At 42.0% G+C, this 25,887-nt stretch overlaps 1 protein-coding gene across 4 annotated transcripts in view; it reads right to left on the bottom strand.

Moving 5' to 3' along the window:
• Susd6 (sushi domain containing 6) overlaps positions 1-25,887 on the bottom strand; it is a 107,324-nt gene that overhangs the window by 60,681 nt on the left and 20,756 nt on the right. The window contains exon 1 of one of the 4 annotated variants that reach the window (XM_058584538.1): positions 18,172-18,190. The exons of 2 other annotated variants lie outside the window; for them this stretch is intronic. The gene's annotated coding sequence lies outside the window, so the exon portion shown is untranslated. Of the gene's footprint in view, positions 1-7,890; positions 7,911-18,171; positions 18,191-25,887 lie in introns of those variants that run through there. One more of the 4 variants, XM_058584536.1, reaches the window with a different exon arrangement.

Raw genomic sequence — 25,887 nt, forward strand, 5'->3', positions numbered from 1 at the left:
AAATTAAAAAAAAAAAAAATACTGTGAGAGCCAACATTCCTGGCAGAAGGCAGGAGAAGGACAGAGTTCAGCTGAGAAGTCTTAAGGCTACCCTCTGCACCCCCCCAAACACAACCAGATGGTGCTAACAAGGATGATAAGCAGGGAAGTTACAAGATCAAATTCATTTAAGGTCACTCTGGCAGTGATTTTAGAGAACTGGTGGTAGTGGGGAGAAAAGAGGTCGGTGCCCAAATGATAGTCTTAAATTTCTATTTTGTAATCAATGTGGACCTCTTTGGAGGACAACTTAATAACATCTGTCAAAAAATGCACACATTCTCTATCAATTCTTCTAGAATCTGTTCTTAGAAATCACATGTGTGCCCAGGCATATGGGGCGGGGGGGGGGGGGGGGGGGGATGACACACAGCTATATTCCTAGCTACTTCAGGAGGCAGAGACAGAAGGATAGTAAGTTTGAAGCTGGCCTGAACAACTTAGAGACCCTGTCTTAAAATAAATAAGGGGGGGGGGGAGGATGATGTAGCCCAGTGGTTGAGAGCTTCCTTAGCATGCCTGAGGCCCTGAGTTTTGATCCCTAGCACCACAGAAAATAAAGAGTGGGTATTCATTATCCCTAGAAAAATACTAAGGTTCAAACTTTGTTCAAAAAGAAGGAAGAAACCATTTCACTTCAGTATTCTTTTGGTACATTAGTGACCACATCCTCTAATTTTAAAAAGTTATCACTGAAAAGGAAACTTAAGTCTCATTTTCAAAGCTAGCACTCTTTGCAGGAATATAACATCTAAATTATAAATGTGCAAAAAGGAGGGCCTAGTGAAGCCAGATTTAAAGTTAGGTAGTCAGCGTAGTTAAGTAGTAGTTAGGTAAATCAGGTCTAATATCGAGTAAGATCTAAAATGGAGGCCATGTTGAGAATGAATTCCAGGAAACGCAGGACAACTCATGGAATGTTAATGAAGTCCAGGAAAAAGCCCAAGGCCAGAGCCCATCCCAGTAAACATGAAGATAGCCCATCCCAAAGAAGTGTTAATGAACAGCCCCCAGCAAACTTGAGGGTGCTGACTCAGAAGTCCTTCCTGACCAGATTACTTCTTTGGCCCACTTGTGTCCCACCCCTAGGCCCTTCCCACCTACATTCCATCACTGAAAGAAACTATAAAATGGAGAGACAACCGCACTTCCTCGGATTCCACCTCTTGGGACCCCTTCTTCCTCCAGGAGAAGTCTTTTCTGCTGTCCTTTAATAAACTTCTACTTTCTACTCTGACCTTGCCTCGGCGTGCTTCTCTGGTGTTACACTTCAACTTTGGGGAAGCAAGGACTCGTCACTGGTCAAAAGCAGCTGCTACCAGCCAGCTGGCTGGTCTTAAAGGCTCTCTAGCCTTTCAGCCACAGAATTCTCCAAGGCTTCTTCACTTCTCTTTATGTAACCCATGGCTTCCTGGAGCAGCTGGCTTTCCCTTCCAAAACACAGGTGAGGCGGAGACAAGGAAAACCTGCATTCACCCTTACAGGTTTCTTTCTTGGGAATGAGTGCTGCTGACCCAACAGCAGATGGTAGCAGAAGCTAGCCTTTCCCACTGGTGAACTAGAACAGCAAAACCTGGGTGACTGACTGAGCCCTGTAGTCCACACTGCCCTTGAGCCATGGATCTGACCTTTAGGAAGCCACTTATCTCATCTCTACCTCTGTTCCCTTGTTTGAAAGTGAGGATACTGTTTGTTTTGACTATCATACTAGACTCTAGTGAGGCTCAGAAGAGACAAAAGACAGGGCTGAGGATATAGGTCAGTGCTTGCCTTGCATGCATAAGGTCCTAGTTCAATCCCCAGGACCAGGAAAAAAAAAAAAGAAGGGACAAAAGGCAAGGAAATGCTCTGTAAATTAGAAAGACCCAGAGCATCTATCTATAGTCTTAGCCAGAAGCCAGGAGAGGAGAGGGCTATCTGAGAAATGATGCCAAACATGGCAGGCTTCTGGTGCTAAGGAGAACCTGCAACTCAAGCCCAAAGTTCACATGGTTTACTGCTTGCTGTTGTCACAGATGCTTCCAGGTTAACCCAACAACCTAAGATTTAAGGTACCCTAGAGTCACATTCAAAACTGGCTCTTAGCTTAGGGAGGTGGCAGCAGCATAGTGCCAGCCAAGAAACAACCATGGCACCCTGTTCCCTAAGCAGCCAGGGCCCAGATGTTCTCAGCCCTTGTGCCTGGCTGCCTTGGAGTCTATCCCTGCAGAGAATACCACAGTAGTGCTGGAGGTACAGGTGAGCTCTCCTCTGTGGAGACAAGTGGAGTCTGATTCAGTCAAGCTTGGCTCCCACATGCTGAGCAGGTAAAACCAGCCTCAGTTCCCATTTATTTATTTTAGTACTGGGAATTGAACCCAGTGGTGCTTAACCACTGAACCACATCCCCAGCCCTTTTTACTTTTCATTTTGAGACAGGGTCTTGCTAAGTTGCAGAGGCTGGCTTTGAACTTGAAATCTTCCTGCCTCTACCTCCTGAGCTGCTGGATTAGAGGCATGTATCCCCACACCAAGCAGATGGTAGCAGAAGCTAGCCTTTCTACATTTAATTATTAGGACAAATCTTCCTAACCCATGGCTCATCTATCCATTAATTGGGAGAGGAAACTAGGAAGACAAAAGCAACTAAAATCCTTTTCATGCCTCAGACTAATCCAGAAACTGGGTGGTGGTTAGTCATGGTGACAGTCTAGAAGAAGAGAGCTTATTCCTTTCATCAACCATCTTTATCAACCCCCATGCTACCATGTGATGGGAGAAAACAAAGATCAGTTCATGAAATATGAAAAGTTTAACCAGCTAATTACATCTCTCAGAGTATAAGGACAAGAAGTCCAAAGTTCCCCAGAAGGGAATGACAAGAGAAGTAACTAGCAAGACCAAAGTGTAACCAGACCCTCCCTTACCTCTCCATTTCTTCCCTTTAATGTCTTTTCTCTCTTCTCTCACTTTCCCTAAAATTATCAGGCTACATGTTTAAAGGGGGGAAAAAAAATCTAAATATCTCTTACCCTCCCCCCACAAAAATTAAAGACCAAAGTTAGGTTTGTAGATGCCTTCTTTTCCTTCCCCTCTGGATCTATGGTTCCTTCCAAACTTGGGGTGGGGGGCGCTGGGGATTGAACTTAGAGGCCCTCTTCCACTAAGTTACATCTCCAACCTTATTTCTTTTTTTTTTTTTTAATTTTTTATTGTGGGTTGTTCAAATCCAACCTTATTTCTAAGGGTGGCATCAAATTTGTGATCTTCCTGCTTCAGCTTCCCAAGTCACTGAGATTATAGGTGCATACCACTGCAACCAACTTCCTTCCAATCTTACTATCCTATTTCCATTGTGCCATTAACACCTCAGTGTTTAAACAGCCATAAATTCTTCTACTGGAATTTGAGATCCTTTGACAGAACATAACCTTCTCTCTTTCCTTTCAATCTCCGGCTTAGTCCCAAAGGCATAAAATTTGTTGAAATTTTACACCCTCCAAATCATTTAAAAAAAAAAAAAAAACCACCCTCAATTACCCTCAGCTTTCCTCGAAAGCCCCCTAAACCACTGTAGGGTGCCAGACACTTTCTTGAATTGTTTTTTTCCCCAGTGCTGGGGATTGAACCCAGTGCTTCACACACACTAGGAAAGCGCTCCACCACTGAGCTACATTCTTGGCTTGATATTCCTTGCATTCTTGTCTTCCCCAGATTCATTCACGGCACCCTCTGGGCATCATCACACTTTCCCTCCACATTATTCCCCCAGAACTCCAGGCAGACCCCACTACCATGCCCTCCCTAAGTTGACTCTTCCACCAACGCCTCTTTTTTAGAGCCTAACAACAGGATGACTGCAACAGAGAGCTGTAAGTAGGAGGCAGAACCAGGTCCCAGCTCTACAACTAAGCAGTAGCTTGGCCTCAGGCAAGTCAGCCAGTCTTCTTGGTTCTCAGGAGTGGACCTGGATGATCCTCAAAGGCCCTTTCCATTCTAAGGAATATGGAATGTCTTCTAGGGAATAGGAGGGGCCCAAAAGTATTTCCTCTAATAAGTCAACAAAAATTCTGACTAGAAGGAAGAAATGTTAAAAATATTCTCATTGTTTGGTAAGAGTGTCCCTTTCCCTTTTCATCTTGTAAGACCAATCCCTAGCATCTATCTCTCTCTGCAATGCAGCAAACCCAGGAAGAGTCCACTTTCCCACTTAGAGTTTAATCAATCCATCAGCACATTTGTATGGGCTATCCGTACACAGTGTCCTAAAGTGCTTTCCAAAAATAACAAATGCTAACAAAAAATCCAGCCTACACACACACACACACACAAAGATCACAGCAGAGCTGTAAGAGCCTAGGGAGAAAGAAAACAAGAGGCAAAAGAAGGACAGAAGACAGGCTCAATATGAGAAAGGAACGAGAGGAGACTGAGCACTTGTGAGCAGAATTTAGCCTGCCATCCATTTCAGACCTGAAAGCAGGAAACCACTTCCGTCAGCCCAACTTCACATGGACTAATAGGCTGACTATCTATATCAAACACTTCATTTTCGATGTCTCTGCTTCCTCATCTGAAAAAGGAAACAGTTCAACTAAATAGCTCAAGGAGGCTGGGATCATGGAAAGAGTCTGAAAGACCAGTCCAGAATCTCTGGTCTGATGAATACTATTAACTGGGTAGTTTAGGCAAGTTAATTTCAGTTCCCATCTATAAACTGGATAAATGGTACCCATCTCATTGGATTTTGTGAGATGAAAAAGAGACAGATATGAGATGGTGGATGGTGTCTGAAAATATGGGCACTCAAGTAGTTCCAGATTCTTTTCCAACAAATTCCAAAATATTTTTAAAGCTTGTAGCACTATCCCTCTTCCACCAAAAATTAAACACAGTTTGTGACTCTACTACAGTGTCTGAGAGTCACAGGGAATATATCTACACACACAACTTCCTCCCTCATTAAATAAATAGGTGATAATATCCCTATGCTCTGGGTAAATGGAATCTAAGGGATCTGTAAGTTTTTCCTCCTCCTGCTTTCCTTATGAAAAAGGATTCCCTGATCTTTTGTTTTCCAAATAAAAGGTCAACCTCCAGTCCATCTCTTCTTGGAAAACCTGTCCCTTTAGCCCATAGCCTAGGAGGCTCTTCTGAACCCATACATCAACACCCAGGCCATGAACAGGACAACCAAGCATACACTCCCTGAAGCCCACTCAGAGCTATTGAGCTTTTGGTCGCCATACACTCACAGGTAAAAACGCCTGCAGAGACCATCAACTCTGTTTCTCTCCAAGGCCCATGCTCTAGAATGCTCAATAAACACTTGCTGCATGGAGGGAAAAAAGATAAACCCAGAAGACATATCTATATAAAAAACACAAGATGACAAAGCAGCAGCAGATAATAAAACAAGAGGAAAAAGGGTATAAATCCTCAAATTTGGCTAGGTAGCACAACAGATGTGTGGCACAAGTGACTATAATCAATTTCTAAACCCTAGAGATAGATCTTACGTGTGATCACACCCTACTGCTTGGTTCCCAACAGAGCCAAGATCAACAGGCTCCAGTACTGACTTTGCAAATAAAGACCATGAAGCTAGCTTGCTCAAACTGACTTCTTAGTGCTCTGTGTTTCCAGTAACTACATTGCAATTCAGCAAATATTTACTGACTGTCTTCTGTGCAAAGTTTGGGTGATCTCAGAGATGAAGTGGAACACAGTTCTTATTCTCAAAGAATTCATAGTGTACTGGAGAGGAATTACATATTTATCTATATAGTACTCAAATTGTTACTAGAGCCCAAAAGAAAGTCTTTTAAAAAGAGAGTGCTATGGGAGGCTGGGGATGTGGCTCAAGCAGTAGCGCGCTTGCCTGACATGCGTGTGGCCCAGGTTCGATCCTCAGCACCACATACAAACAAAGATGTTGTGTCCGCCGAAAACTAAAAAAAAAATAAAATAAATATTAAAAAATTCTCTCTCTCTCTTTAAAAAAAAAAAAGAGAGAGAGAGAGAGTGCGCTATGGGAACACAAAGGGGATAGGAACAAAGACTTCAGAGGGCAACAGGGGAGAGAGGAAATGGAAAACTTTTGACTGGACCCGGACCTCAACTCCCGCTTTAGAGTGGGCTATCAGACAGTGTTTTAGATGTAGAGAGCTACCTGAAAGATAAAGAAACAGAAGAACAATTCACAAAAAACATTTGGGGTACAGGAACTAATCATTCTGTCTGCCTAGAACCAACCACTGACTGTTGCTGTCTGGTAATTAGAAATGAGAATCTGGGGCTAGGGTTGTAGTTCAGTGGTTGGGCGATTGCCTCGCATGCATGAGGCACTGGGTTTGATCCTCAGCACCACATTAAAAAATAAATAAATAAAATAAAGATATTGTGTACATCTACGATTAAAAAAAAAAAAAAAGAAAGAAAGAAGAATCAGCCAGATGTGGTAGTGCATGCCAGTAATCCCAGAGAATTAGGAGGCTGAGGCAGGAGGATCACAAGTTTGAGGCCAGCCTGGGCAATCTAGCAAAACCCTGTCTCAAAATTAAAAAATAAGCCAGGTGTGGTGGCACATGCCTGTAATCCCAGTGGCTTAGGAGGCTGAGACAGGAGGATCACAAGTTTCAAAACCATCCTCAGCAACTTAGAAATTCCCTAAGTAATTTAGCAAGACCCATCTCTAAATAAAATATAAAAACGGACTGGGGATATAGCTCAGTGGTTAAGCATCCCTGGGTTCAATCCCTAGTACCAAAATAAAATATAGAAAGGGCTGGGAACGTAGCTCAGTGGTAGAGCATCTCTGGGTTCAATCCCCAATACCACCATCCCCCTACACACACCCAAAATCAAACAAACAAGACAGAGAAAAGAAAGATCTATCTATATACTTTCACTCAGTGTATATTTAGGAGCTAGATTTTGGTGTTCAAAGTACTTATAGTTGTGTAGGAAATACCTCCTCCAGGTCAAAAATAGCATACCCAAGGGAACTGTCTGCTGCAGTTATGTTTACCTTTTACCATCTTTGTGGATGGCTTTCATAAAGCCACCAAGTGGGATGGTATAAACAGGTCTGTGTCACTTCCTGGTTCTCAGGCCTTCTGCTACATTCCCAGTCAGTCTGGGAAGGCTGCCTATTTAAAAATAAACTTTAAAATCTCACCAAAAACCCCAACTCTAAACCACCCTTCCCCTCTATTTCATTCAATTTCACTGAAATTAAAAGGAGCAGAGCAAAAAATGAGACAAAATGACCACAGAGAATGAACCCTCAGGTCAAAACAAAAAAAGTTATGTACCCAACTAAGTTCAAGGACAAGAGACTTGAAACCTACTTGTGTTTTACTTCTAACCAGAAAAATTGACCTTGAGCAGGCAAGATGCTTCATCTCTGCAAAATAGCTACTTGTGCATATGTGTATGTATGTATACATATATATATTTTTTGGCAGGAGTTACTAGTGATTGAGCCCAGGGCTGCTCTACCACTGAGTCACATCCCCTGCCCTTTTAATTTTTTATTTTGAAACAGGGTCTAAGTTGCTGAGGCTGGCCTCAAACTAGTGATCCTCCTGCCTCAGTCTTCGGAAGTCACCACAACTGGCTACTCCTCCCAATGTAGTTATCCAACCTTTCTGGATCTTAGCTTTCTTGTTTGTAAAACAGTACCAATAAAACCTATTTCAGGGCTTTTCTAAGTATTTTAAAGGGAAATGTACACAAAACACTTAGCATAATGCCTGGTACACTGTGAGTCATCACAAATAGTAGTTACCATTACAGTCATCACATCCATCATTACTATTGTCATTGTACTGAAAACATAGGGTGAGAGCCAAATGTAATGATACATACCTGTAATTCCAACTACTAAGGGGACTGAGACAGGAGGATCACAAACTTGAAGCCAGCCTCAGCTATGTGGTAAAAAATAAATAAAAAGTTTCAGAAGTATAGCCCAGTGGTAGAGTGCCTCTGAGTTTAATTCAAATATTCTAAGTAAAAAAGAATGATAGAAGAAAAAAGTGGTGGTGGGGGGGGGGGCCTGGGAGCATAGCTCAGTGGTAGAATGCTTACCTAGAGTATGTAAGACCCCCGGGTAACATGTTCCGGCTCAAAAAAGAAAACACAGGGTTGAGACAGATAATCTCTACCTGAAGAGCTCCTCTGGCTCCAAATCCTATGATTCTTGAAGTCGTTTTTGTTTTTTTTTTAAAGGGACAAGAAAAGGGAGATAAACTAGCATGACATTTAAACATATATCCTCAGCCTTTATGTTAGAATTATTGGGATAAGATTAGGAAATCTATTAGTAGCTAAAATGGAAAAGACTTGCCTGTTTCTTGCATTAAACCCACAGTATATGGCAAGTTCACCCACAATGAACTGTTTGTGCTCCCACAAACACCAAGGACAATAACCCGTGGAGCCACCACAATCTGACCTTAGCCACCTCACGTTTAAAGGATTTTCTGAGCAGCTCCTTAGGGCAGCCCTAAAACACAACCCACCCATTTCTAATGACTAATCCTCTACCAACTCTTTTGGTTTAAAAAGAGTCTTCTTGAAGCTGCTGGGTACAGTGGCACACACAGGTAATCCCAGCAATTTGTGAGGCTGAGGCAGGAGGATTGCAAGTTGAAAGCCAGCCTCAGCAACTTATAAAGGCCCTAAGCAACTTAGCAAGACCCTGTCTCACAACAAAAAATAAAAAGGGCTGAGGATGTGTTCAGTTGTAAAGTACCTTGGGTTCAATCCCCAGTACAAAAAAAAAAAAAAAAAATCTTATCCTTAATGTAACTTTTTTTTTAAAACTTTATTTATTTGTTGTTCGTTCTTTCTTTCTTTTGTAGTGCTGGAGATTGAACCCAGGGCCTTGTGCATACAAGGCAAGCACTTTACCTACTGAGCTATATCCCAGCCCCTTAATGTAACATTAATGTGGTCAAAGATCAAATGCCCTTCTCAAAAGTTACAGTATAACCAGGAGCATTCAGTTTTACCAAGGGCAAAGTTCTAAACTGTAATTAAATTCAGGGGAAAAAATAAATGTTTTGTTTCATTCATTCAATTTTTCATTAATGCAGTGCCCTTGATGTGCCATGTTATAGAAAATGTCAAAAACTAATAGGATGGGGGTTGGGGAGATAGCTCAGTGGCAGAGTGCCTGCCTCTAATCAATCACAAGGCCCTGGGTTTGATCACCAGTACCCCCCCCCCAAAAAAAAGGCCACACACACACACATACACCCCCCCCCAAAAAAAAAAATGGGGTGAATGAAACAATAAAGGATAGTTTTAGTCTATTCTCTATTGCCAAACTGAATGTCACAAATTGAGTAATTTATAAAGGATAAAGGTTTAAGAGGGGTGTGATAGAGCACACATGTAATCCCAGTAACTTGGAAGGAGGATAGCTAAGTTCAAAGCCAATCTCCATCTATTTAGCAAGACCCTATCTCAAAATTTAAAAAATAAAAAAATAAAAAGGTCAGGGGATGAAGCAGATCAATGGTAAAGTGCCCTTGGGTTCAATCCCCAGTACAAAAAAAAGAAAGCTCCTGGTTCTGAAGGCTGGGAAGTTCAAGGTCAGGGGGCCACATCTGGTGAGTCCTTGCTGGTGAGGACTCTATATAGTCCCAAGGCAGCCCATTAACACACATCCTAGCTTACTCATGTCCCTCTTCTTCTTAGAAAACCACCAGTGCAATCACAGGCTCTCATCCTCAATGATTTCATCTAATCCTGATTATCTCCCAAGGTTCCCCTCCAAAGACCATTAACATATGACTCTGAGAATTAAAATTCTAACACATAAATTCTAGGGGACACACTCAAACCACAGCACAGCAGATACTGAAGTTTCTGGTTCAAGTGACTGACTAGATGGTAGAAGCTACCACAGAAGAAAAAGAATGCAGGTGGACAAGCAGATGTGGGCAGGGAATATAATGAACTTGGTTCAGATTATTCATGAGCATGCTGAGTTGGAGGTACTTGAAGGATAATCAGTAGAAAGTTCTAGTAGACAAATTAGGAATGAGTATAAAACCCTAAGAGCACTCAGCTTGAGGGACAGCTCAGGTTGAAACCAAATAAAATAGTTGAGCTCACATAGGAAAGAGGTGAGAAGAAAAGAGAGTCAAGAAAAGAATTCTGGGGAGAACAATAATTTGTAAGAGGAATACAGAGGAAGGAAAACCCATGAGAGACACTCCAGAACATACAGAGAAACCAGGAGCTTGTGCATCACAGATGCTAAGGGACGGGCAGAAACTCAAAGGAGGATATGGGGATGAGTGGCGAATACAGTAAAGGTTCAGTAAGATAAAAACTTTAAAAGGCCTGTTGGATTTGGCCACTAGGAGATCATTGGTGACCCCATCAAGAGCAGTTAGGTTCATTAGAGTGGTGAGGGCAGATCATATTGATTTGAACATGAATTCAAAATGAGAAAGTAGACATAATAAGAACAAAACTGTTCAGGAGGAGGGGTTAGAAACAAAGGGAGAAAACATACTGGATAGTTGCTAGAGTGGATTTTAGTCTTACAATTGTGTCTTCTCAGTTAACCTAATGATTTTAGTTAAGGCTTCCTGAACTATCTAGACAGGTCAGAGAAAACCCATAGATTAACATGAACTAAGGTTTTCACACATTCTGGGTAGCAAAAGCTAGTGAGAGGCTAAATGCTTTCTTGGTGCTTATCAGAGAGCTGAATGCTTCCTTGGTGTTCAAAAACAAAAACAAAAACAAAAAAAGGCCTCTCTATCCAACATTGCAAAATCTTCTGCAGGATTCACTAGTGGGATAAAAAAGAGTCACTCTAGTGGCAGAGTTAAAGCAGTGACTCTAGTGACTAGTGACTCCATTAGTGTTTCTCAGATCTTAAGGTTCTCCAAAAATATGGTTCTAGTTTCTGCCATTTCCCTTCTTCCTACTCAAACGTCATCTGAGTATTTTCTCCTAAGGTTCAAATTAACGAGTCTAGAAGCATGTTCTCCACCTCCATGTACTGAAGCTTAACAACCCCAATGAGATGTACACTCACCCAAACAAGAATCTTATCTTCTGGCTCCAAATGTTCTCCATCTTGTATGAGTTCCAGTAAGTCTCCTAATTTATAACCAAATCATGATTCTTCCTGTCCTCTTTCTTACAAATTACCCAATCTTGTTATAGAATGTTAAGGGTAAACTGTGAAGCCCAGGCAAAAACCAGAGTAAGAATTTGTCAATTATTCCTTCCCTTTGATTAGTCCCATATCCCGACCCCTTCCTATGTCCTATATAACTCCTAATTGTACAACAAAGTGCCTCTACCAAATCCTACATGTTCTAGTTCTAACACCAATCATACTTTCAGTTCCCTCCTCAGTTCCTGAGGCCCTAGTTCAGGAACCGAAGAATGAAACTAATTCACATCAAAGGGTATTCCCTTAAATCTTCAGAGATGCCAAAAGTAATCCCCAATATGTCAAAATTCAGGCAGTAGCACCAAAAGAACTTCATAAAGTCCAGGGATTATTCTAAAGATGTTAAGAGGGGTTGTGGTAGATGCAGAGCCAATGAGGAAGAAACATCATAAATTCGTGAAAGAATTTTGATATTTCTCTCCAGATAGGGCTTCTGGACTAATTTCTATCAGAGTCTCTTGTATCGGGAACACAGTAAGGCCAGGTAAGTAAGGCCCACCATACAGACATAATGCTCTCTTCTCTGCCCCTCACAGGGCTGTCTGGGCCTGACTCATGGAAAGGCAGTCAGCCAAGCACTTGCTGTTTGCTCATCAATTAGGACCAAAAAAGAGTTCAGTTGGCTCCCCAAGTTTAATGGGACCTCAATCAGGAAGAAGGCTCCAAGTGTATATATGTCACATGCTTCCCAGGATAACATCTGGAAACACAAGCCCAGTCTCATGCTAAGAAAATACAGCATCAGAATACAGGTAAAGTAACAGATTATACTACATATAGCAAGATATTGGGCCATGCCATTTTTTTCAGACATAGCAGATATTCAATGACTGTTGGACAACCTGACATGATCTGAACTTGGGTGAACTTTCAATAAATCTGTCTGAATGAGTCCATGTTTCAACAAATGAACACAAGAGAAAAATAACATTCAAGGTCTGAAGTGAAAATCTAAGGGACTTCTATCTCCAGTCATGATAAAATAACAGGGACTAAATTTACTTTCCTTTCTTGAACAATAGAAAACCAGGTAAAACATAGGAAATGATGATTTTCAGACATCTGACAACAGGCAACACAAGGCAGTGAAAAGGGAAAGGTAGTACCCCAGCTAACAACCCCAAGTTCCCATGCTACAGAGGGAAGAGACCTGAAGAGTTCAGTAACCTCAGTGTGTTGAGAATTTGGAGAGGTCAAAGTGGCTAGAATTTGCAGGCACAGTAACCGAGAGGAGGAAGCTACAAAGAGAAAAGCTTCAGAGATTGGCAGAGGGATCCCTTTAAGCTTTTGGCCTACTATTGACTTGGATATGCCCATGAGGAAATAACCACCAAAGGAATTAGGTGCATAATTCCCAGAATTCGCTCAGAGAGAGATATATTTCATGTTGCCACCAGCCAGAGTGGAAAAATTTCCTAAGAGAATTGGTTAGAATACTCAAGAAGAGTTTTGGCTTAAAAGTGGGACCATTTTATCTCTTGACCAAAGGCTGTCCTGAACCAGCCACAACAAAGCATAAAAATAAGTCTTGAAAAAAATCTGATTCCAAGTAACTGAACTGCTGAGAACAAAGCTCCAAAGTACATACTTACAGGAAAACAAAAAGTTTTAGCACATAAGCAAGGTAAAACTTACTCTGTATGGACTCCAATTAAAAAAAAAAAATTAACAAGCATGCAAAGAAACAAAACATGATCTAAAATTAGGAGGATAATCAAATAATAGGAATACGCCAAGAAATTATACAGATGTTAGAACTAGTAGACAAGGATATTAAAATTTCTATTATAAAATATACTCGACCTGTTCAAGAGAGAAATGGAAGACAAAGAAAATTCAAACTGAACTTCTTCAGAGAAACATACAAATTTCTTAAATGAAAAGTATATAGGATCAAGTTGACTGAAAATTAGACAATGCAGAAGAAAAAATTAGTGAACATGAATATATAGCATTGGAAATTGTCCAAAAAGGTATACATAGAGGAAAAAAGAAAACTGAGAATCAAAAGAAAGAAAGAAAAAAGAATGGCATGAACCTTGGGACAATATTAAGCAACTAATCTGACTGGAGGGGGGAGTAAAGGAAAGGTAGCAAGGCTCAGAAATAGTATTTTGAGGGAAAATGGCCAAATATTTTTAAAATTTGATTAAAACTATCAAGCCACAGATCTCTAAGAAGCTCATCAAACCCCAAGAAACACAAAAGACAGACACAAGGCACATCACAATCAAAATGTTGAAACCAGTAATGAACAAAAACCTTAAAAGTGTGATGGGATGGGAGAGAGAGACAAGGCACACAGAGGAATGAAGAGCTACAGCAGACTTAAAATCAGAAATCATGCAAGACAAGAGACAATGGAGGCTCCATTCCATCCCTAATGCTTTCTGTGGGCCAAAATATTTTTAAGGAGGCCTAGTGCTGACTCAGTGGCTTTAAAATATCTTAAAGTCCTAATTGGTGCAACCAATCTGGAAGGCAGTTTGAAGATTCCTTAGAAAACTTACAATGGAACCACCATTTGACCCAGCTATCCCCCTCCTCAGTTTATACCCAAAGGACTTAAAAACAGCACACTACAGTGACGCAACCATATCAATGTTTATAGCAGCACAATGCACAATAGCTAAATTATGGAACCAATCAAGATGCCCTTCAACAGATGAATGGATACACACACACACACACACACACACATCTCTTTCATTCCTCATGTCATACACACACACACACACACACACACACAATATTACTCAGCATTAAAAGAGAATAAAATCATGGCATTTGCAGGTAAATGGATGATGGAGTTGGAGAATATCATGCTAAGTGAAGTTAGCCAATCCCAAAAAACCAAAAGCCAAATGTTTTCTCTGATAAGTGGATGCTGATCCATAATGGATGTGAGGGGGAGCATGGGAGGAATGGAGGAACTTTGGATAGGGCAAAGGGGACAGAGGGGAAGGGAGAGGGCATGGGGGTAGGAAAGATGGTGGAATGAAATGGTCATCTTACCCTAGGTACATGTATGAAGACATGAATGGTGTAAGTCTACTTTGTGGACAACCAGAGAAATGAAAAATTGTGCTCCATTTGTGTACTATAAATTGAAATCCATTCTGCTGTCATGTATAACAAATTAGAATAAATAAATAAATAAATATACATATATATTTGCAAGTCCAGTATCTGCTGAAGAATAAAAAGGGATAAAAACTTTTTAGGCTCACATAAAAGGAATTTACCTATTTCCTCACAATAGTGCAGACCTCACCGTCCTTTGCAGTCTTATGGTGATAATAAAGAGACAGGAAAGGTCCAACAAAATATTTACCTCACCATAGAATAAAGTCAACTTAGAAATAAAAAATAAGAACGAAACTAAGAGTGGTAGCACACACCTATAATTACAGCTACTTAGGAGGCTGAGGCAGGAGGATCCCAAGTTCAAGACCAGCCTTAGCACACTGTCTCAAAACTAAAATTTTTAAGATGTAGTTCAGTTATAGAGCACTTGTCAGCATATGCAAGGTCCTGGGTTCAATGACCAGTACACACACGCGTGCGTGCGCACACACACACACGCACACAAACTTATAAGGAATGAGGTAGCCTACCCACGTCAGGTATAAGTAGGTCTCCTTCCCTTCAAGTACAGACATCTGTTAGTCAATGTTTCTGGTCTCTACAAGTTCAGACAAAAGCTTTCTGTCAAAATGGAAGAATGCTCCTTGACAGTGACAGACAAGAATAATTCAGATGTGAATGAGAAATATTCAGTTCTTAGCTATGTAATCCAGCCCAGGGTTGCAAAATCTCTGCCTCAGTAAATGCCCAAGTTCAGAGTTCAGCTTGGAGCTCTACATCCTAGAGGGGCCATGAAAGGTGGCGATTCATTTTTTTTAAATGAATTTTTGTGTGGATTCTTCACACAGCAGCATATTTTGGTTGTCACAACGTGATGGGGGCTGGGGTAGTATCTAATGGGTAAGGCCAGGGATGCTTCTAAACATTCTCCTGCGCACAGGACAGTCCCCCGGTGTCCCCTCCACACACCACCACCACCACCACCACAACCACCAAACAAAGAATTACTAGTCCCAACAGGTCATCAGTGTTGCAGCTGAGAACCCTGACCTAAGTGAATAAATACTGAGCTGCAGGATGTCGGGGCTCTATTTTGGTGATGCACAAAGAGTGCAACTCCCTCACACTACTGGAAAGCCTTCTATCCTACTACCAGGTCCACAAGCCAACATTTTGATCCTTCGCCTCAAACTCAAGCTTACAGTCTCTCAGAAAGAGGAGCTTGGGAATGAAGACATCTGGCCCCAGCTCTGCCACTGAGACTGTGGACATGTCACATAACTTTTCTGGGACCATTTCCCAAGGACCATTTTCCTCCTAACTGGAGGAGTTAGAAAAGATGATGTAAGAATACTTCCACCTGTAAAATTCTAAAATTTAACTACTAGGAATGGTCTTATCTACTTATAATGAACCACAGTGATGGGGCCAGGATCCAGTCTTGTGCATTAGCACATCCATCTTCTGGAGGACAGAGATTCTTATATCATGGAAATCAAACTGAATCAAAAGAACTGCAGAGAAGACAGGAACTCTGGTAAGAGGAACCCAGGAAAAGGCTCTGCAGACAATAATCAGCCCAGGCCTTCAGGTTTAAAATGTGAAAGTCAGAACTAGTCTTTCCCCTTCATTCCTCATGTCAAGCTCTTTGATCAAGTATTAAGAGGTGGAAGAGTAAGGACAGGGCCTTGCTAGTCACACTGTAGTTCATCAAAGACAGCATTGGCATCACCTGGCAGCTTATTAGAAACCTCAACCTCACCTTGATCCCAGGTCCACTGAATCAGAATCTGCATTTCAGTAAGATTACCCAGGTGATTCATATGCACCTTAAAGTCTGGGAAGCCCTACTTTAGGGTATGCTGACTTTCTAGTTCCTGCTTTGTCACTTTGTTATTTAGTTAAAAAAAAAAAAGATGGCTTCTATTTCTATCTACATTCTCCCCTAATCCTACCTCTCTGAGCAAGTGTGTGTGCGTGCATACACACACACACACACACACACACACACACACGCGATGAGCTGGGGGAGGAACCACAAGCCGCACACTGAGAATCTCCGAACTTTCCCCCTGTACACAAGGCTAGAGAAGCACAAGCTGAATTACACCTTTTCTAAGTGAGTCAATCAGCCCACCCCTGCCATTCAAAGATTCCCCAGGAGGGACAGAAAACAGGGTGGTGAACCCAAAGGTACCAACTCTGCCAGCAAGAGACTCATCATTTTTATCTGAACAAAGATCAATAGGGGTCCAAAAAGTTTCATATCTATAAAGTTTTTTTCTTCCCCCTGCTGCTGCTGTCTTATTACATAAAGATTCTCAGGGACTAGAGCAAAAGGGCAAAGAACACACTCTGAGCAAAGAAAAACACAGCAAGGGTTCTCCTGGGGTGGGGGGTGGACAGCATCTGGAAGAAAACCTAGACTTGGAGGAAGTGAGCATAACAGAGTACTGGAATAGGAGGCAGAATGTAGAGAGAAAGGGGTGGACCCTGCCATGGAGGAGGGCCCTGGAAGAGGTGAGGTTGCAGCATAATCCCCACTCCCTCCCCTGCTAAGGTCACTCACCACCAGCAACAGATGGCCCAGCCCCAGGCAGCTGGCTGGGGACAGCAGTCTGCACAAGTCAGCAGGCCCCTCCCCCAGGGCTGAAGACAGAAAGGAGCAGGATAAAGTCAAGGCCCACTGAGTGCCCTGGGGATGGGGGTGGCAACTTCGACCAGTGCTTTGTCCAGCACAACTTTAAAAACAATGCTCAGCATTATCCAAGGTTCTCCCAAACACCCCCCCACAACTCAGAAAGAGAGACTGAGTGGAGTGAGAAAGCTGGGGTTGAGGGAGGATCCAGCAGAGTCCCCACAATGGGAACTGGTATGTGCTGGCCCAGGAGGGGTCGCACATTCACTTAACATTTACTGTGTATATACCACATTTCAGGCACAGTACCAGTTACTAGGGAAACTGGTGACAGCAGACAATCGGCCCTCCGGAAGCTAATGCTAAGGTCAAAATGAGCAAGGAAACAGATGGTAATGTCATCAGAGGAATTCCTGGAGAGGGGGACTTGACTCAGAACAAGTGAGATGCTTGGCATATGCGACAGAAAAGAATTTCAGCATGTGCCAATCCAAGACACAAACACACTTATTTAAGAAAGCAGATACACATTCAAGGGAGAATATGGGCCATCTCCAGAGGGAAAGACCGCAATCCCTTGGTCTGGGGTATTAATATTTACAGAGGGACAATAACCAGGAGCTGGACTTATACAAGTAGAGTTACACAATTTAGTGCCAGTTTATGTGTGTTGCTCTTGGATCATGTTACTTTCTGTGGCAGGGACAGGCAAGAACATAGGTCAAGGCAAGGGCCAAAGACTTTGGTTAAGGCCATAGGCTGGGTTGCTCACTAACAGCTTATTTTGTATTTTAAAGGTTCACGGATGTTTCCTGCTTTCCACCAGTTCTGGGTTCTTGTTTTTGAGATTCAGTATATCTTTTTTTTTTTTTTAATTTTTTTTTTAAATTTATTCTTTAGTTTTCAGTGGACACAACATCTTTGTTTGTATGTGGTGCTGAGGATCGAACCTTGGCCCCATGCATGCCAGGCGAGCATACTACCGCTTGAGCCACATCCCCAGCCCCGAGTCAGTATATCTTTATTTTTCCATATCCCCAAATTCTAATCTCGGTTATACTATAAGGAAGTGCTGAGCACGGGGCAATGTGTCAGCACTCACACCAATAGGGGGGCATGCAGCAGTCTAAATTAACTCTGGTTTTAGGAAAGCGTTAGCCAGGTAAAGAAGAGGTAGGTAAAGAAAGGGACTGGAAATCAGCACAATGGCACATACCTGTAATCCCAGCAACTCAGGCTGAGGCAGGAAGATTCCAAGTTGAAGGCCAGCCTCAGCAACTCAGCAAGGGCCTAAGCATCTTAGCAAGACCCTGTCTCAAATAAAAAAATAAAAAGTCTGGGGATGTAGCTCAGTAGTTAAGTGCTACTGAGTTCAATCCCCAGTACAAAAAAAAAAAAAAGGAAGGGAGGGAGAGAAAAATGAAGGAATGGATGGAGGGATAGATGGATTGGGAATGGGATGGGGGGGGAACATTGCAAGAATAAACAACATATGCCAAAGCTGGGAGGCAAAAAATAAAAATTAAAAATTAAAAAAAAGGAAAATGTTCCAGCCTTGGCTGCCTCTGGTCACCTTCACCAGTAGCAGACACCTGGTTTGCCATGGGATCCTAATCATTTCTGCCTAAAGGAACTGTAGGGTCATCTTGTAAAGTCCAACTTATCCATTTTAAGAAAAGGAAACTGGGCTGGGGATGTGGCTCAAGCGGTAGTGCACTCGCCTGGCATGCGTGCAGCCCGGGTTCGATCCTTAGCACCACATACAAACAAAGATGTTGTGTCTGCCCAAAACTAAAAAAAAAAATGAATATTAAAAAAAAAATGGGCTGGGGATGTGGCTCAAGTGGTAGCGCGCTCGCCTGGCATGCATGCGGCCTGGGTTCGATCCTCAGAACCACATACAAATAAAAAAGATGTTGTGTCCGCCGAAAACTAAAAAATAAATATTTAAAAAAATTCTCTCTCTCTCTTTAAAAAAAAAAAAAGGAAACTGTGCCCTAGAGAGGAGAGGGATAACATTGCCCCAGGATACAGGGCTTATGAATGGCTAAATCAGAACCCAGTTCTCCTAACTGTATCTATCTATCTATCTATTTATTTATTTATAATTAGTTCCAAAGTTCCTATGGCTATCTCCCAAACAGAATTTGACCACTGCCAGAGCCCTCTGGGATACACAGGAGGCACCAGTACTGCTAGGTCTGTTCTGAGCATCCAAGTAATGGTTCCCATCCAGTCCTCTGTTAGAAGAGAAGGTCAGCAGCACAGGCCTCCAGTAACATCAGTGTGGCAGAAGTGGCTCATGAGAAAATGAGTGGCTACCCAACTCTCTGGAAGGAAGGCAGAAGGCACACACAACAGTACCTGAGGTAGGCTCTGTGTGTGCACATATATACAGTATTAGCAGAAACGGGCCTCCCCTCAGAAATGAGGGATGATTATTCTGAGAGCTGAGGGAAACTATCTGCCAGTACAGAAGAGAAGGCAAGACTGGGGTGTGCCAAACCAGGAAGGCATAATTAAGACTCCCCCACCTTCTTCCCAGGAGCCCACCCCCTCCTCTGGCTGGTCACACTAACTTAACTATGAAAAGCAGTCACTTCAGGGAAGCTGCCAGCCTTCCTCTTGGCCTACTCTTTGGGGTGGGCCAGCAGCCAGGGGTCCAAGCCCCTGGAGCATGAGGACCCAGCTGCCCTATTGTCACCTCAATCCCCACAGCCCTCAGCCTACTGACATGCTGGATCAGGCCATGCGTAGCGTGGAAGAGAACATTCATTAGCTTTGGGTATAACTGCCTATACGATTTAAATAGAAGATGCAATTATTCAACTGCCAAAGTAGAATTTCTCCTTTGCTCATAAAAATGCAAAGATACATGTCAACACCCAGCTAGCTGGTTAAAACTGTACAGAAAGAAGCTAAGGGGTACTAGAGTTAAAACCACTTACAAACCCATTACTGCCTGGTGAGCCTCAGCTTCAAGACCTTGAAGCAAGGGTGTGATGAGAACATCCTAGTGCTCAGAAATCTTTGTTGTCCAAAACATCCTCAGATGCTGTCTCTGCACACTCCTGTGCAATCACCAAAGACAGGCCTTTGCTCATGCCTGAGTGCTTGCCTAGCATGCACTATACCCTGGATGATGGACTCCCAGCACTGAAAAAAGAAAAAAAAAGACATTTTGCAAAGGCTGGTCCTGGCCTTAAGGTCAACATCAGCCAGTGATATTTAGGGCAAGAAAGTGGCCTCCCAGCTGAGTGCAGTGGCATACGCCTATAATCCCAGCAGCTTGGGAAGCTGAGGCAGGAGGATCAAGAGTTCAAAGCCAGCCTCAGCAAAAACGAGGTGCTAAGCAACTCAGTGAGACCCTGTCTCTAAATAAAATACAAAATAGGGCTGGGGATGTGGCTCAGTGGTCGAGTGCCCCTGAGTTCAATCCCTGGCACCAAAAATAAATAAATAAATAAAGTGGCTTACCAAAAGGACTGACTTTCTCAGGGGCTAAAAAGCCATGTTTTGTCTGGTACAACAAAGGGGTCAAAGGTGTACCCTGTGTCCCAAACTCCTTCACATCTTCCAAAAGAAGCAAAAAAATCTGGGTGGAGGAGTGAGAGAGCAAGAGAGAATGAATGTGTGTGTATATGTGTGTGTGTGTGTGTGTGTGATGACTTACAACCACACTTCCTCCTCTTCAAAAATCCTTTCTGAACTCACCCTCCTAAAAGGCAAATACAGTTCTGATTTTCAGAGAACTTCTTGTTTTCTCTCTCTGCTTTTTAGAACAGATGAATGCTCCCCTGGGGAAAAAAGCAGATGTAAACACAGGAGAGGGTGGGAAAAGAAGCCTGCTATGAGTTCCAGAGGAACCATTGTACTATTGTAAAGGCTTTCTCAAAAGAAGCAGCACCCTATTTCAAATAGAAAACACACAACTTTATTAAAGTACTTCTTTAAAGTGCAACACTTGGGCACTCTCCACCCTCAGGGCTGCATTATCTCCTATATGACACTAAGACCCTCACATAAAAAATGAGCTGGCAAATTTCTTTTGGGTTCCTTAGAAAGCATTTATTCACAGTTCAAACAATGTACCTGTTACTGAGTGTCTATCATTGCCATCATCATCAAACGACTGAACTTCATTAAACTGCTACATACATTCAGATAAATCTAAATCAATATCTTTTTAGTCAGATTAAGACCACAAAATTTACTAGTTGAGAACAGAATGAGAAGAGTGTACAAACCTGAGACAGGTGGCCCTCTGCACTCATTACTTTCCAAAAGCAACGGCAATTTTTAAGAGCTCAGGATTCTAGGGACTCCACCGATTTCTTCTATCCCTCCCTCCGTCACAATAGGGCTGCTACCTAAAACCCATTTGCCATAAAAAAAAAAAAAAAGATCCTAAGATGGATCTTAGAGAAAGTTTGTGAGAAGAAAATTTAATCTGATAGCTGGTTTTATTTTTATACAAGTTAGAATTAAATAGGTTTTGCCTTTGCAACAATACTTGTCATCTAGAATTCCAGTAAATTTAGATGTGCCCACTGGTTTAAACTGATATCAAGGAATTAGGCTGGCTGAAACTGGTCCCAGCCCACAGAGATTACCAACATGTTCCGCAGTTCTAGGTGGATGTGAGAAATGAATGGAAGGATGGGGGTAAAGTCAGCAAACTTAACTCTGCCCCAAGTCAAAAGTGGAGAGCACTACTTTTAATTTCGTGCAAGCTTCTATTATTGAAAGAAAAAAATGCAACATAAGCAAAATGACAAAGGTAAAGAAAAATGTTTACAATTGCAGAATATAATTAAATCTTCAAACTTCCCAGAGAAATCAATACAAATGCCAGTAATACAAATAAATCAAATCCTCGGCCCAACAAATCCACTACCTCCTACCTCTAACTGTCCATTCCCTTCAATTATGAAAGTTTCCCTGTGCCCAGCTTTCACACCACCTTTTGAGGTGATGCATCACACAAAAAACCTGGATCAAACAGAGGACTGATGCCCAACACCATTCCCCAAGAACTCTAGTCAAATTCTAGGACAATCTCAAGGTGGGATGACCTTTTGGGGCACAAGTCTGATCCCACCTACCCTATTTTTTCTCAGGTCTTGGTTCCCAAGGTCCTAAAATAACCAACACACCCAAGTACACATGAATATCTATTTCAGTATTCTATGTAAGTGCAACAAATGCTGAATTGTGAGATATGAACAATTAGAAAATAAGGAAAGACAAGCAGCAGCTACTTGTGAGTTCTTGACAAAATAATAAAGAAATAAAGAACAGCAAAACTGATTAAACCAAGATAATGAAAGAGGGTCTTAAAAAAAAAAAAAAAAAAGGAAGGAAGGGAAATGGGACCTGAAAGCTTTGAAAGCCGAAAAAGAGGGAGAAAATATTAGGAAAGAACATTTCAAGATGGGCACCGCAGTGTACAAGTATAATCCTTAGCAAGAATGAGACAGGAGGATTAAGCATTTGATGCCAGCCTCAGCAACCCAATGAGACCCTGTTTGAAAATAAAAAGGGCCAGGGATATGGCTCACTGGTAAAGCACCCCTGGGTTCAATTCCCAGAAATAAACAAACAAACAAACAAACATTCTTTCTGGGGCAGAAACATTGAAGTAAGTACACCAGATTGTGGGGTGGTAGGAAAAGGAGAGGTGTGCAGAAAATAAATTCCATTCTAAAATTCTTCAGGGCAAGAAACAATTCTTACTGGTTTTCCTAGTTTCTGCCACCTAGCAGACTCTGGTTATTACACAAAGTTTTTAGTATTCAGTTGACTTTTTAAGGTAAGGCCAGTTTGCACAGCTATGAAAAACAGGCAGAGAAATTCAGCCTTCAGTCAGTAGTTTCAGGGACCAATAATGTTCATGGGCAGGAAACCTAACCTAATCCAATTCCACAGTATTTACTAAGGCCTTCAAAGAGGACCTCACCAGGGAAAGGAACAGCATCGTCACCTCCCACATACTGAGGGCTTTATTGTCTTACATAGTCCCCCAGAGGTAAACACTAACTGGTAAGAGAGACTAAAGCAATTGGAAGGCCATGTCGGATGGCAAGGTTCAGTCAGAACCAATTAACAAGAACCTGCAGAAGGTAGCAGGGGCTGGTAACAGTCCAGACTTGAGGGGCTCAGAAGGAGTGCAAGACCGAGCAGGAAGACTCAGATTTTCATTCCCAGATGGTACCATAGATTCAGGCAATGCTTTGGCTCACTGACCACCAAATGTTAAGGTCAGTTAGCTCGGTCATTCTGCCTATTTCTGGGAATGACAGAAACACATTCCATCTTTCCCATCTGCCTGTGGTTTTTTAATGCTAGCCGTGATTTCCTGTAATTCCCAGTTGTCAGGGGGTGAAGGAGGTCGATGGAAAGATAAGGAAGGAAGGCATTGACAATTCCTGTCCATCACACTCTTATAAACACATCTCAAGAGTCCTGCACTACAGTTTTACTGGCAGCTCTTACTCTGGGAAGAGGAGAAAAGGGGAAGGAAGCATTACATTTTGAAAACCATGAGGGAAGTGTTCTCTTTACGCAATGAGTTTCCCATCCTAGTCACAGCCTCCCCAGCTGCGATTAGTGAAGGAGAAGGGAGGAGACTCAGTACCCACTTTGAAAGCCGGAACCAATCCCTACAGAAAAGAGAAGCCCCAGATCCCTTACCCCTTGCTGCCTGGTTGTGTGAAAAATCAGCACAAAATCAGGTCAGTGTCAACATGCACGAGGACAAAACACTTCCAAGTACACAGCATCACTGCAAACAGGGAGATGGATTTCCATGGGGAAAGAAGAGGACACACAGGGGCATAAATGTTCTAAAGTACCTGGCTCAAATAGGGCTGTGGTGGCAAAAAGCTATAAGCCCTTGGAGGGTCAGCCTGGCTCTTAGTAATGAAGTCCACCCCACCCACCAGGAAGCCCAACACCCTGTCAGCCACTTTGCCATCCCTGACCATCCTAGACCAGAGAGAGAAGCAGTGTAAAAGCAGGGTGAACAGGGACCATCTATGAAACAGCTCTGATTAACCTGCATTTCCTAATATTTTTCAAGAGAGATTTCTAAAAAAAAAAAAAAAAAAAAAATCAATTCCCAGAGAAAACAAGTTTAAGATGTGCTTCTTTACAAAAGAAAAGTGTAATCTGGCCCTTTCCTAACTATATTATACAGGCATAAGGGGAAATAAATGAAGAACAAATTGTTGGTTATAAAAACTTGATGGATTCTCTGACATTTTCTAAACAAGTACTTCCTCCCACCTGTGACAGAGTTTGGCAACCCCATAATAGTCATGCTATATTCTTCCACACAGGAACCTCAGAAAATTAAAACCAGGAGGTTTCCTGAGAATATCTGCTATGGCAAGCATTTCTCATGTTAGGCTTCCCTAGGGATAAGGCTAAAATTTCAAACTGAGCAGTCTGACCCCAAAGTATGCAATCTTGGTAGAAGTTCAAATTTATTCTATGTCATATAATGTAATTCATTTTAAATGTTACCATCATTCTGGATGTATTGTGAACTAGGAGGCACCGTCACAAAAAAACAAAACAGGAAGTTTTGAAAATTGTTCACACTGACACTTAAAGCTATCCACCCTCCTCCAGATCTACTTCAGAACTCAGGCAGAGGAAATTTTGTTGAACACAAGCAGCCTGGGTCCCACCCTCAAGGGGACAGATATTTGAAGGTATAAGATGGGCCAGATGATTCCAAAGCACACTTAGAGAGAAGTTGCTCTAAGGCATTCTAGGAGACTTCTGAGATAGCTCTAAGATTTGGGAATATAGGTCACTACATGATGGGTAACTCCCCTGAACTGCTAACAAGCTGGATAATCACTTTGCAGTCAAAGGTGCTGCATGTTAAAGCCACTGACAGAATGGAGTGAAATGAAAAAAGAATTCAAAGATATTACCTCAAGAGCTGTCTTTATAGGCATAAGTCTGAGATTGCTTTTCCCATGATATGCATATTTGTTTGTTCTCAGTCTTTCACATCTGAAATACCTAGCTAGAGACCTCCTCAAAAATATAAGCTTGATTTCTCTGGAAAATAGCTGCTCAAAATGGATACACTGCATGTTGATAGTCAAATTCAGATATTCTTTTTAAAAAATGTTTATTTTTTAGTTGTAGTTGAACACAATACCTTTACTTTGTGATGCTGAGGATCAAACCCAGCACCTTGCAGCTGCTAAGCAAGAGCTCTCTACTTCGGAGCTACAATCCCAGCTCCAAATTCAGATACTCTTTTTTTTTTTTTAAAGAGAGAGAGAGAGAGAGTTTTTTTAATATTTATTTTTTAGTTTTCGGCGGACACAACATCTTTATTTTTTTTATTTTTATGTGGTGCTGAGAATCGAGCCCGCTACCAGTTGAGCCACATCCCCAGCCCCAAATTCAGATATTCTTAAGAAAATTTTCAATAGAAAAGGGCTTAGAGGAGACAATTTTTAATTTTGTTTTTGAAATGTGCTTTTTAAGAGTCTAAACACGAAAGCATGTTGCTGGAGTCTCTGTCCTCATTTGTAAAATGATTAAAGATGGCAGGCACTCCAAGGTAGTGCCGCTCAGCACTTTAGTTAGCATCAGGAAATGTCCGTCCTTCTAAGTAAGCTCACCAATTTTGTCCTTCCTCCTTGACTTAATTTATCTATTTCAATTTTATTACTCTCCAAGAAAGATGGCTCCAAGCCCTGAAACAGTTTCAGTAATTGAATTAAGTTGTGCAGAAATGCTGTCAGTTTACTGGGCACCAGCCTGACCTTCCTCTGCTCCTTTCCAGTTCCTGAGTGTAAGCGGGGGCTGCTGCTTCCCCTCAGGGTGGGCCTACCTCAATTCTTTTGACTTCCACATGGTTATTACAGGGGCTGCAGCATGTGGTCAAGAGTTCAGACGAACT

The sequence above is a fragment of the Marmota monax genome, unplaced genomic scaffold (assembly GCF_021218885.2).
Source record: "Marmota monax isolate L192 unplaced genomic scaffold, Marmota_monax_Labrador192_F-V1.1 WCK01_AAM20220418_F8-fsc00001, whole genome shotgun sequence".
NCBI classification, from domain to species: domain Eukaryota; kingdom Metazoa; phylum Chordata; class Mammalia; order Rodentia; family Sciuridae; genus Marmota; species Marmota monax.